Here is a 12506-nt window from a genome sequence, read left to right on the forward strand (position 1 = left end):
TAAGTCCCACATGCATTAGGTATTTGTCCTAGTGCTTTCCCTCTGCTTGCCCCTCAACTCCAAGGCCCCAGTATGTGATGTTACCTTCCATGTGTCCATGTGTTCTCATTGTTAACTCCCACTTATGAGTGAGAACATGTAGTGTTTGGTTTTCTGTTCCCTTGTTAGTTTGCTAAGAATGATGGTTTCCAACTTCATCCACATCCCTGCAAATGACATAAACTCATTCTTTCTTTTTTATGGCTGCATAGTATTCCATGGTCTATATATGCCACATTTTCTTTATCGAGTCTATCATTGATGGGCCTTTGGGTTGGTTCCAAGTCTTTGCTATCGTGAAGAGTGCTGCAATAAACATACACGTGCATGTGTCTTTATATTAGAATGACCTATATTCCTTTGGGTATATACCCAATAATGGGATTGCTTGGTCAAATGGTATTTCTGGTTCTAGATCCTTGAGGAATAGCCACACTGTCTTCCACAATGGTTGAATGGTAAATCTCTTAATTTACACTCCACCAACAGTGTAAAAGCATTTCTATTGCTCCACATTTTTGGCAGCATCTTTTACTTCTTCACTTTTTAATGATCACCATTATAACTGGTGTGAGATGGCATCTCATTGTGCTTTTGATTGGCATTTCTCTAATGACCAGTGATGATGAGCTTTTTAAAATATGTTCGTTGGCTGCATAAATGTCCTCTTTTGAGAAACGTCTGTTCATGTATTTTGCCTACTTTTTGATGGGGTTGTTTGATTTTTCTCTCGTAATTTTGTTTAAGTTCCTTGTAGATTCTGGATATTAGACCTTTCTTCAGATGGATAGATTGCAAAGATTTTCTCCCATTCCGTAGGTTGCCTGTTTACTCTGATAGTTTCTTTTGCTGTGCAGAAGCTCATTAGTTTAGATCCCATTTGTCAATTTTGGCTTTTGTTGCAATTGCTTTTGGTATTTTAGTTATGAAGTCTTTGCCAATACTTATGTCTTAAATGGCATTGGCAAGGTTTTCTTCTAGGGTTTCTGTGGTTTTAGGTTTTACGTTTAAGTATTTAATTCATCTTGAGTTAATTTTTGTGTAAGGTGTAAGGAAGGCTAGCCAGTTTTCCTAGCACCATTTATTAAATAGACCATTATATCAAAAAAAGCTACATGCACTTAGATGTTTGTTGCCTCTCTATTCATAATAGCAAAGACATGATTTTAACCTAACTGCCTATCAGTCATGGATTGATAAAGAAAGTGTGGTACAAACACAACATGGAATACCATGGGGCCATAAAGAAGAATGAAATCACATCGTTTGCAATAACATGGTGGAGCTGGAGGACGTTATCCTAAGTGAATTAACACAAGAACAAAACACTAAATACTGTCTGTTCTTACTGATAAGTAGGAGCTAAATATCGGGTACACATGAACATAAAGATGTCAGTGATAGACATGGGGACTACTAGAGGAGGTAGGAGGGCACGGTTTGAAAGACTGTTGAGTACTGTGCTCACTACCTGGGTGATGGGATCAGTCGTATCCTAAATCATCTCAATATCAGACAATATACCCATGAAACAAACCTATACATATACCCCTTAAATTTAAAATACAAGTTCAAATCATTAAAAATAAAGACCTCCCAAAAGAAATATCCTGAAAATTAATTAGAAGCTGGTTTTTAAAGTTGTATTTTTTCTAAATTACCTGCATGAAAAAATTACTTGATAATAACTGTTTTGGAGCACATCCCATTTTCTCAAAACTCACGCTCTATATTTATAGAAGGGACTTTAATCCTCATGAGGCCAGGACAGTGAGACTGTGTAGAAGGGAGAAGTGGAAACCACACGGTGGCACTGAGTACATTTAATTTGTTTTTATTAATAAAACAAAATATTTCCTATAAGCAAATAAATGCTGTAATAGAATTCTAAGGTAGTATCCCCAAGATCCCTATCCCCAGTTATCCAGTCAAACACTAACCTATGTACTGCAGGAAAGGGACTCTGCAGATGGAATTAGGGTGACTTATCAGCTGACCTTAAAATAGGGAGATTACCTGGAGTATCCAGTGGGTCCAGTGTTTATCACACGAGCGTTGAGAAGTAGGAGAGGGAGAAAAGTAGAAGCGTCAAGTCAGAGAGATGTGGTGGAAGAGGAAGTAGCAGAGGAGTGATGTGGAAAAGGAAAAGGGGGTATCAGGTAGATTAGAAGTATGAGAAGGACTCAACCTTTGAAGATAGAGAACCAGTGCCATGAGTCAAGAAATGTGGGCAATCTCTAGTAGCTGAGAAAGAATTGTCCCCATCTCCACCATCAACCAGTAAGTAAAATGGGAACTTAGTCCTATAGCAGCATGGGACTGAGTTTTACCAACATTCTGAATGATCCTGGAAACTGATCCATTTCCAGAGCCTCCAGAAGGAAATTAGTACCTGCTGATTTTGATTTAGACCGTGTGATACTTTGAGCAGAAACCAACTTAGCCAACCTGGACTTCTGACCTACAGATACTTGAGATAATACAGTTGTATTGTCTTGTCTTAAGTCATTAAGTTTCTAGTAATTTGTTATAGCAGCAATAGAAATGAACACAAATGCAAAGGAATTTACTACAACAAAATTAACCTTCAACTTCTAGCATATTGGAGATGCACAAAGGAAGTCCTTTAAATACTGAGACAACAAATGGAGCACATGTAACAAGCTCAGTGCTGAAACTGCACTTTCTTACTTCACGTCGTCAGGAAGGAAAAGTTTTATCTGTTTAGCCAGAAAAACATGCATATAAGAAAAGATTCTTTTCCAAACGTCCTCCTTCTTAAATGAACATTGTGATTGTTATGCCATTAGAAAAAAAAGGGGAAAACTTGTCTCCTTTTTCCATTTCTTTCTAGTCTACACTCCACTCCACTCAGATTTGTTTATCAGAAATAACTACCTACCATGATTTTCCTTCTTGACAAACATCAATAAAATAAAACGCCAGGAGAGACTATTGATCGAGAGGTTTTTTGTTGTTGTTGTCTGTTTTGTTTTTTGAGTCTTAGCTTTAAATTCTGATTCAGCTGTGTATTGGTTAAATGAGTTTGGAAAATTTAACTTTTCTGTATCTTGACTCTTCTCATGATGAAGATAAGATGAAGATAAAGATTCTTACCTATATTGTGTTGTTGAAATAACTAAATGAAATAATGTTTGTTTTCAAACACTGCCTAGCATACTGTAGGCATTCATGAAATAATAGTTATTCTTTTTACCATAAGCAGGTTTATTTTTTCTTGACTACCAAATCTTACTCTAATTATGGTACAGTTTAAGTAGCACAATTCTATTTTTTGACTGCTTGTAATTGAGGAGTTTCTTTTAATATTTATAAATATTGTAAATGTTATAGGAATTTATAAATCACTTTGTTTTCCTAACATTATTCTAAATTGTTTTTGAGCAGGAACCATAAAGCACACAGTAGGCTCTTAGGAAGCAAATGTAGGTAGTTTAAACATCTTAGTAATGTAGTGTTTACTTTGCTTGATTATGTATGTCAGTGCGCACACATGCTTTATTTTTCCCGCACCAGGAATGCCAAAAATTGTGAAGAAAAAATCCATCCTCACTGGACATACAGCCAAGTACCCAAGCTACAGTGCCAGCCATCTTACAAGAGAGACTAATCTTGAAAGAACGCCTGCATAATTTTGCAGGCCCCTGAGATTTGGCTTGTTCAGATAAGTTTCAGATAAGCATCTGCACTTTTGGTGGCCATTCCAAATCCAATCCACACAGCCAGCCTAGAGAGCACCATCCATCACCATGGCTGGAACCAGTGAGAATCCATCCTGATGGGGATTTATTGCAGGAAGTAACCCTTCTTTTCTCTAAAATGATTTGTTTCAAATCTGGGCATCTTAACTCCTACTGAAAACTCCAGTGGCGAGCTGCACAGCTTTCTGACTTTTCCCAGTGCATTTTAATTAGCTACCTCTCAATCACTGACTCACACATTTTGGTGCATTGTGGAGAAGATAAAAAGGAAAATCTGATTCACCCTTAGGGAGGATTTTATAAGGAAACTGGAAATTTCTTTAGAATTATTGATCAGTACCTATCCTGAGCATAATTATACTCACTTTTTTCTTCCTATGTCTTCCATTCATTGAGCATTTCTTTCTTCATTTATTTTCCTATCCTTTGTTAACATTTTATTATTTGAAACTTTTTAGAGGTATGCTGTCTTTCCTGACTCATAAAGAGACTTTGAAAGTATATTCTATGTCATCTCGGTATTTATATATTCAGTTCACCTTGATCATTTTTCACTGTGGATGGGCTTCCTGTACGAGTTCTTTTCTCAGGGTAAATTGTTCATTCCTTTAGGTCTTGTAGTGGGTGCATAGGGAACTTGTGAGATCTACGGCTCAAGACTCCGGAGAGAACCTCTTTGCTGAGGGATACTTGGAATCTGGGAATTGTTTTTGAAGCTGCTGGGTACTTGCTTTTTGTTGTTGTTTAAATGTGGGTTTATTACTTTCCTATTACTGCTGTAAGAAATTACCACAAATTTGGTGGCCTAAAACACCACACATGTATTCTCTTACAGTTCTAGAGGCTAGAAGACAAAAATCAGTTTCACTGAACTGAAATCAAGGTGTCAGCAAGGCCACGCTACCTCCAGAGGCTCTAGGGGAGAATCTATTTCTTGCTTCTTCCAGCCTCTGGTGGCTAGCATTCCTTCACCTGCGGTCACATCACTATGATCTCTGCCTCCTGGTCACATGCTCTTCCCATCTTCTGTCTGTAGTCTAATCTCATTCTACTTCCCTCTTGTAAGAATACATGTGATTGCATTTAGGGCCTACTTGGCTAATCCAGGATAACCTCATCTCTGGATCCTTAATTTAGTCATATCCATTATATCCATAAAGGTCTTTTTCATCTCAGGTAACATTCACAGCTCCCAGGGATTAGAACCTAGTTGCCTTTGAGAGGTGGGAGACCATTATTTAGCCTGACACATAGGGATGGAAATTTGTAACATGTCACTTTTCAGTTATCTAAGGGCAAGACAATAGCGCTCATCTTTTGTATCCATTCATATTCTAACATTACTAACTCATACATTGAAAAAGGTTCAATAGAAAAGCTCATCAATTAAATGAACACACACATAGAAAAAACTAATACAGGTTTTTCTGTACTTACCATGCATGTGTCAGCCCTATGACAAATGCTTTTCTCTGAACATTGCTTGTAGGCTCTGTTTCTCTCATGCTTCCATCATTCTTCCCTTTCATCTACCTCTGTTCAATCAGACTTCATCAATTTTCTCCTCCCTCCCTCCCTCCCTTCTATATTTCCACCTAGCAGGTGAAATAAATGAATTAAAGTAAAGTATACCTGGTTGGTACTGGTCATTTTTACAGCAAATTAAAATTATTAGTAGGAAAATGTAAATGTTGAGGTTAAACAACCAAATTAAATATGAAAAATGTGGTCAGCTATTCAGAAATGCCCACCCTTTGGAAGGCTTCACTGGGTATAGAAACCCCCTGAAGATGATTGCTGAAAATTTTTGGTTTCATCAGAGTGTTGAGCTTTTCGTTTGCCCTTGTGAATTCTCCATTGATGGTGATGAATAGAACCATTTCTGGAACTCAAATTAAAAGTAAACAGAGTAGGGCCTCTCATGTGCAACCAATAAGTTGTGGCCAATTATGATATTAAGGACATTAGTGTCCTTCAAAGTTACCAGGAGCAGTCAGATGGTGAGAGGTCAGGAGGCAGCAATACAATCAGGCTATTAGTGTTAAATATTAGTGATTTAAATGCTAGCTCTCAATTATCCATGCTAATGGGGGAGACAGGATGCATGGAAGAATGAAAACTGGAATGATAATAGTAATAATAAAAAATGCTTCCCAGCTATTGCTTTGAATATCATCTACTGTTTGATCAGGGCAAACAGAGAAGAATAGATGGAATTGTCTACTCTTTCCTTTGTGAATTCTGGGCATGATTTTAGCAAGCACAGTACTGGGTTCTACAGGGATATGTGGGAAATGGGGGAAGTTGTTCTGTGACCTTCTCTGTCTGATCCAGTTTCACATTTGACTCTCAGGGCTGCTTTTACTTATTTTTTAAATTTAATTAAATTAATTTAATTTTTGAGATGGAGTCTTGTTCTGTTACCCAGGCTGGAGTGCAGTGGGATAATCTCAGCTCACTGCAACCTCTGTCTCCCAGGTGCAAGTAATTTTCCTGCTTAGCCTTCTGAATAACTGGGATTACAGGCAACTGCCACCATGCCTGGCTAATTTTTGTATTTTTTCTTAGTAGAGACAGGGGTTCACTATGTTGGCCAGGCTGGTCTTGAACTCCTGACCTCAAGTGATCCGCCCACCTCGGCCTCCCAAAATGCTGAGATTACAGGCGTGAGCCACCGCGCCTGGCTGCTTTTACTTATTAACGGTAGTGACATGTTAGTTATGATACCATCTTAAAATATAAGGCAGTCACTTCTTTAAGCTTAAACTCCCTGTTCCTTACAGTCCAGGTTCTCCTGGTTATGCTGGTACCACTGACTTCTGAGTGTGCTTTCCCATCCTGAGCCACTGTCAACACGAGCAGCTCCGGTGTATACTCCAAACAAGAGTCCACTAGGTGAGAGGAGGCAGATTCTTTGATCTCCAGAGGACATCTGAAAGGTCAGTCAATACCACCCTAAACATAAATCCTCTAATATGCCATCTGTTTTCATTGTAAAGCTTGGAATCTATGACTAGATGCCACAATTTTGCTTCTGAACTGTGAGTTTGCTTTTAATGTTTTTAAGCAGCTTATGGGGGCCCATGGTCAAGTTGGAGTTTCCCAGATCTCATTTAGTTTTTATGTTTCTGTGAACATTCTGAAGGAATTTACTATCCAAATTCTACTCTCTTATCAAGATTCAACTCAAATATTTCTTGAAGCCTTATCTAGTCTCTTAAAATGGAAATGAGCTTGCTTTGGTCTATAATTAATAAACTTTTTTGGAACATCTTATTTTGTAATAAGCTATTGTTTTATTGTTATTTTAAGCATTTTTTTTTTTTTAATTTGGAGGCAGAGCTTTGCTCTGTCACCCAGACTGGAGTGCAGTGGCACAATCTCGACTCACTGCAACCCCCACCTTCTGGGTTCAAGTGATTCTTGTGCCTCAGCCTCCCAAGTAGCTGGAGTTACAGAAATGTACCACCACGCCCAGTGAATTTTTGCATTTTTAGTAGAGATGGGGTTTCACCATGTTGGCCAGGCTGATCTTTAACTCTTGGCCTCAAGTGATCCACCTGCCTTGACCTGCCAAAGCGCTGGGATTACAGGCGTGAGCCACTGCACCTGGCCTATTTTCAGCATTTTATATTTGTACAGCAGGCTGCATCAGGAAAAGTTCAATGTCCTGAACAAACACTCAAATCATCTGCATGTCTTAGGCACTCCTGGTCAAATCGTTCCTGGAGTATTGGGTTTAGTTTGGGTCCTCTTTCTGAGGGACATTGACAAACCAGAGTAGGGAAATGATAATGACCAGAAGGGCAAAGAGTCTGGAAACCATGCTATCCAAAGAACGATGGGAAAATCTGAGGCTGTTCAGCCCACAGCAGCAGTGCCCAAAGTGTGTTCCCATAAAACTGCACTTCCCCAACAATTTCTATGTTAACTTTTTATGTTATTGCTCATTTAATTATTCATTTTCCATACTAGACTTTCTGCTCTGGGAAGTCAGCAATCATTTTTATCTACTGTAGTGATCCCAGCACATATCACAAAGCCTGGTGCAATGGAGGTGCCTAATGAGTAGTTGTTGAATGAATGAATGCAGTGATAAATTTTCTATTGCACTGTAATTCTGTGTGATGTGAAGGTGAAATTGAGAGAAATAAGATTTTTGTGGTCAAATGGGTTTGGAAAGTGCTTGCTGCAGTGCAGACAGATGGGTTTTCTTGTTGCTAGAATGCTCACAGTTTCAAGAGAACAAGAAGTGTATTTTTAAGACAGGATTAGAATATACTCTATTTTTCTAAGTGTGTTTCACCATGGAATACTTTTTTTTTTTTTCATCACAAAGCATCCTATGGCAATGCTGTCCATAAAAAAGGACAGAAGATATGATAGGGGACTTTAAATACTTGAAGGGTTATTGTCTGTAAAGAAAGACGGAAAAAGGACCAGTGAGTAGAAATTGTAATGGTGCATTTTTTTTTAAATTTTGCACAAAGATCTGGCTAAAAATAAAAGTAATATAAAAATGGAATAGACAGGCTCCTATGGCTATGAATTCTGTCTCCCTGTTGAAGCAGCTTTAAACAGAAGCTGAACATTCCTGAGGAGAGTTGCAGGGGCTGAATTATCCACAGACTGTGAGATTGTATTAGGTGACCTCCAAAGTCCCTTCCAAAGCCAAAGGTGTAGTATTCTATATTTTCTCTTTCTCTTGTTTGCAAGTTTCTTGCCAAGAAGACATTGTTATGTCCTCAATGTCCATATCCCCTCCTCCAGTGCTTTGTTTCATAGTAGACGTTTAATAAGCATTTGCATATTACTTGATTGGTCTTTACGTTATTACTGAAGTTAAAAGAATTGTAATGGAGACATATTGGCTATAACAAAGAAAACTTCTGTATAAAAGTAGTTTTCTTATAATTAGAAAAGAGACAACCTTAATAGGAAGCCTGTCTTCTGGAAATTTGTAGAAACATAGGATTTAAGGGTACAGTATAATTGCTGATGCTATCTTTCTATATTTCTTTCTTCACAACCTCCAATCCAGAATCCTCACTCCCATTTTACTGGTGAACCTTGACTTACAACAAATGAGTTGTAATCATGTGGATGGCTTTGTTGTGAAATTTGAAAGCATATTGAATGATTCAGACATTATAAGCTAATTATCTGCAACTATTAGACTGAATATAGAGGGATAGTCTTTTATAGGGATTCTGCTGTTTATGTGTTTCTGTTGTTTGGCTTGCCATCTGGCCAAACAGTAACATGTTGGGAAGTTAGAAAGTATGCAGAGGTTGAGTCCTTTGGTACCAAACCCAGGCTAGTGCTGTGTGCTTCAGGCTTTCTTCAAGGATTGTTCGTAATTCAGGTTTCAGCTCTGCTTGCTGTTGTTGTCTATGTATTTTGCAATTTGTTTTTATTAAGCTATCCAGAGTTGGCTTTTCTTACATGCTACCAAATGAAAAGTAACAAATACAATGTGTTTAGATGGAAAACGTGGAAATTGAGGGTATGAGAAATAAGAGCCTAGAGCTGTGCTTTCCAATAGAAATACAATGCAAACCGCAGAGGTAACTTTAAAATTTCTAGTAGCCACTTTCAAAAAGTTAAGAGAAAGGTGAAATTAACTTCAGTAATACCTTTAATTCCACATGCTATATTCAAAACGGTATCATTTCAACATAAAATTATTATAAAAAATTGAGGTGTTTATTTACTTTCTTTTTTATTCGTGGCATATCTTGATTTGTATGCTTTTCATCAGAGATAATTGCTATCTATATGGATTTCATACAACTTACAGTTAAAAATGTAGATTCACTTACTTAAGTTGTTCCAAACACACTAAAACGTTTTTCAATAACCAAAATAATTATTGGCAAATAATTTACATTCAGTCTCTTGCTCACACCAGCTACGTTTCAAAGGCTGCCCGATTGGACACTGCAGGTCTAATCCTCACTTCTAATTGATCATCAAATGGAAGACTCAGACCTTTCTACAGACCCAGGTTTCCTTTACTTCCCCGCCACCCCCATCCCCTCCTCTAAACCTTCACCCTCCACTGTGCTTTACTGAATAGATCGGGATCCAGGCTGGAAAGTGTGGTTATCCACATAATTTATGTGGCATGAGGAATTGCAAACAGTCAGGATTTAATATAGAGAATACATTACACAGCTGTTAGTGGGCTGAAAGAGCAAAAAGGAAAAACTAAGATAATAAAAAATAGATACCACCCTTGGAACTGAAGAAAACTAAAGGAATCACCCCAACCTAGGAGCTGGGAATGCAAGCCCCATCCAGTTGGTGTTCAGGTTTCTGACGAGCCACCAGACTCAAGCTGCCGAGGCTGGTCTGAGAGTGGCTCAGAAGCTGGCTGTAGTCACATGCTGGTGCTAGACCCACAACCCCTGCTTGAGTGACACTGAGAGGAACGTGTTGGAATAATAGGAAAGAAGTCCTTTTTACCTCCTCCCGCCTTCTGGTTTCATTTTTGCTCCTTATATCATCCAGGCTTACTAGGAAGCCAGTATGCAGAGCTCCGGCCTGGGCTTCATAGAGCAAAGGATAGAAGTGTGGACTTAGAGCTGAGAAAAAACAGGTGAATAGCTGGCACCGACATTCCTGGAAACACTCACCCCTTCACTGCAGGAGCAGCCCTTAACTTGCACGGCTTCCTCAGTTACAGCAGAGGGCCCTGGCTGTGGTCTTCCCACTGCTTTGATGGTACCCAGTTAGAGCCCTTTGGGAAGAAGGCCTCCCTGGGTGTATAGGAGTTTTGAGAGTAGATCTTATTGTCTAAGTCAAGACTAACATAAGTCTAGAGTTCAGCTCAAACAAATTGTTTCAGACTGGACCGGTACTGATAAGTGTTTGGGGCTCAGTAATGGAATATTTTTGTTATGCTGATTGACCTATGACTAATTCTATTTTAGGGGCAGTTTTATTTTTGCAAATGGTTAGTACCTGGAGCCTAACTGTGCTTCATAGCCTATCTGGATTTTGCTGTACCATTCTACAAATGGGCACAAAGGGGATTTTCAATCTTTATCACATTCCTTCTATGGGAGGAGGGAATCACTTTTCTTTCTCTTCAGAAATGGCTTTTAAAACACTCTTGTCTTTACCACTGAAGCTTATGACGGCACAGAGCATTCCAAAGAGATTTGCAGTGTATCTCTCACTCTTGAAGGTAAGACTCTAGAGTAGCTGTGCTTCTTTTCTGAGAGGGATATAGATGGAAAGGGAGATGCTCTGATGAGGCTACAGCAACTAGGCTCAGTCCTAGGGCTGAGTAAATTACGATGAAGCGCTAGTTCCAGGCCTCGACTCCAATACTCCATTTCCCCATTCACATGCAAAGGCAAGTGGGATTATTTTTGTAAGAAAGATGTATTTGTAGACTTAATGCTGCATATGTTTGAACTCTTTCCAAAATGATATATTCATCAATGCTTAAAACATTTTGAAAGCTCTGTGTAACGGGAGGCCACATTAGCCATTTCCTGGCAATGCAATGTGTTTGTGTTTGGGTTACAGTTCAGTTCTTGGCTTCCTCATCACACAGCAGTTGGAACGAGTCTTTGAATTAGTATGAAATGACATGGTTTATTTTGTTTAGTCGATTTGGTCTTTACAAAGCTGGTGCTCATTGCTCCTGAGCCTGTTGTGAGCATTTGACTCTGATAGGCTGGAGGGGAAGAAAGGAGAAATCCTGACGATAGTTTTGACTCTGGGTTTCTCATTAAAAAGGAAAACAGCCCATTCCCCTGCCACCCTCTGTTCTTGCCACAAAACAAAAATCAAGCCATGGCAAGAATCTACACAGAAGAATAAAACTCATTAAAGAGAATCCTTTGTGTTTGATTACAGTATGCCCTCTCTCCTGCCCCAGCCCATAAAGGTAGATAAACAAAATTAAGTTCTACATTTTCTGGCTTTGCCTACAATTTTACCAAAAAAAAAAAAAGAAACAACAAAAAAAAGCCACCATAGGTAAATTAAAATTTCCCTCTTTGGGATGTGGAAATAATCAAGACATAAATTACAGAGAAGTTAACGAGCGCAGATCCTGTAGTATTTGACACCCAAGATTTTGCTCTTTTATTTGGAATCCTTCTAACACTTAGAATTCCTTCCTTCAAGCAAGTTCCTGGCAGATGTTTTATTGTTTCTGTTGTTTTTCTTCTGAGACTGTACATTAGGTTAAAATACCACAAATAGCTGCTATTATAGTGAGAGTCACAGAAACTATAATTCTTCGTGACAGGCAGAGGAAATGTGACATGTTTAGGAAACCCTGTCACTGATGTTAACACTCAGATCTTCAGGCAAATGTTTAATGACAGACTCAGCATGCTGCACAAAGTTTGTTATCTACCCAAGCAAAAGGTTACTTGCAGAGAACTATAAATACTATTTGGAAAACGTCTCTAGACTGATGGGTTCTTTTTCCCTCTCTTTACCTCTTAATCTGTAATTGTAGGATAAATATCACATCTGAGACAAATCAGACAGATTTTCTTTCTTGGTGTTCCTGTTTGTATATCCAATTATCTTACTTTCAGGCAGCATCCAGGGCATTGGGCTAAGCAATCTTTCTGGGTTTTAATCTGTTGTTAGTATAGACATTTGAGTCCTTCAAAATCTTGTAGGGTGTGGTCATTGGGAGTAATATGTAAATGTTGGCAGGATGACTCAGTTATCTGCTAGTGATCTCACAGCAAAGTCACTAATATTATATAT

The 12506-nt window shown here is 38.5% G+C and overlaps 1 long non-coding RNA gene across 1 annotated transcript in view; it reads left to right on the forward strand.

Moving 5' to 3' along the window:
• Positions 1-6655: 6655 nt before the first annotated feature.
• LOC135271812 (uncharacterized) overlaps positions 6656-12506 on the forward strand; it is a 235845-nt gene continuing 229994 nt past the window's right edge. Inside the window, exon 1 of the long non-coding RNA XR_010339945.1 lies at positions 6656-6700. This is a non-coding gene — a long non-coding RNA (uncharacterized LOC135271812). The remainder of the gene's footprint in view (positions 6701-12506) is intronic.

Source organism: Aotus nancymaae, unplaced genomic scaffold (assembly GCF_030222135.1).
Source record: "Aotus nancymaae isolate 86718 unplaced genomic scaffold, 86718_ANA_hifiasm-v0.15.2.pri h1tg000092l, whole genome shotgun sequence".
Taxonomy (NCBI): Eukaryota; Metazoa; Chordata; class Mammalia; order Primates; family Aotidae; genus Aotus; species Aotus nancymaae.